At 47.8% G+C, this 1,287-nt stretch overlaps 1 pseudogene; it reads right to left on the reverse strand.

Annotated features, from left to right (window-relative positions):
* Positions 1-308: 308 nt before the first annotated feature.
* Positions 309-923, reverse strand: LOC144235120 (glutathione S-transferase Mu 1-like; annotated as a pseudogene).
* Between the last annotated feature and the right edge of the window lie 364 nt (positions 924-1,287).

Genomic DNA, 1,287 nt, shown 5'->3' on the forward strand with positions numbered 1-1,287 from the left:
CAAAACAGAGACAACCATGAGAGGAAGGATGGCCTGGTTGACCTTAACCCAAGAGGGATAACGTCAGTAGGTGGCAGACTTTGCAGAAGAAAAGTTGGGTATCGTGGAGCTTTGGAAGGTCTACATGAACGGGGATGTGGGCATGTAAAAAGGGCCTGAGGTGAGGAAGAAAGGAAAGAAAAGAAGGAGAGAGGAACAAGAGGGTGATTCTGGGTGCAAGGTGGTCCAGCTTTTCTCTGGGGCCCCAGGGGAGCAGTATGAGCTCCTAGGTCCTATCTCCTGGCCTTAGCAAGGCCCGACTTGTGGCCTCATGTGGCAGTCTTTCTGTACATAGGGCCTGGGAGGAGGCAGCTGGGCTTTATATAGGCAGAGATCTTCTTCAGGCCAGAGGGTGATGAAGCCTTTCATGTTCCACACATCCAGACATTAGGGTTCAAATATACGGTGCAGGTCAAGGATGCCAGAAGCAAGCAGATCATGTCCCCTGCAAACTGTGGCCTCTTCCCCAGAAGATGTGAGAAGAGCTTCATCTTTTCAGGGAGCCTCTCCAAGTACTCATGCTTCAGTTTCTCTACGTCAGGGCTGTAGAAAACACTGGCCAGCTGATTGGGCGTGTCTGTAACCGAGTTCTTCAAAATGTCCCCACAGATCTTCTCTTCTGCTTCCTCCCATAGGCTGTGCCTGTGGGCGGTGAAGGATAGCATTGCTACGGATGATCTTGTGAGTGTTATCGATCAAATAGGGCAGGTTGAGAAAGTCCAGGCTCAACTTAAATGTTTCATTTAGCCACTGGCTTCTGTCACAGTTGGAGCATCTTCCATCACGTATTTCGTTCCCTCATAGTTTGCATCTGTGTATTCCAGAAGCAGGTGGATGGTGTGAACCAGTCTATGGGTGTCCCAGTAAGCCAAGGTCATGGCCATAGTTTAGGTTTCTGTGGACTCAGGGATAGACTCGGTGGAGCTGGGCTGGAATTTCATCTTTACAATTTTCCCTTAGCTTGGAAATTATATCGAAATAAAACATTTAGGAAGGAAGGAATCCCCAAGGGTCAAAAATGAAAAGGAAACTTACTAAATACATAGGCACTCGGGCTTTGACTACCCTAAGAGCATTACCTACATCAGTAGATAAAAGAATTGCATGCTTTCACCACTTGGAGAGGCACCAAGGTTTTGGGCCCTTGTGAGGCAAAGAGATGGAATTGAGCTCCATGAATAAAAATATAGGCTGTCAAAACTGTNCAGAGAGGGAAAGATTAGGACCTGAGGTCTCTGGGTGGGGAAA

The sequence above is a fragment of the Crocuta crocuta genome, unplaced genomic scaffold (assembly GCF_008692635.1).
Source record: "Crocuta crocuta isolate KB4526 unplaced genomic scaffold, BGI_CrCroc_1.0 scaffold467, whole genome shotgun sequence".
NCBI lineage: Eukaryota > Metazoa > Chordata > Mammalia > Carnivora > Hyaenidae > Crocuta > Crocuta crocuta.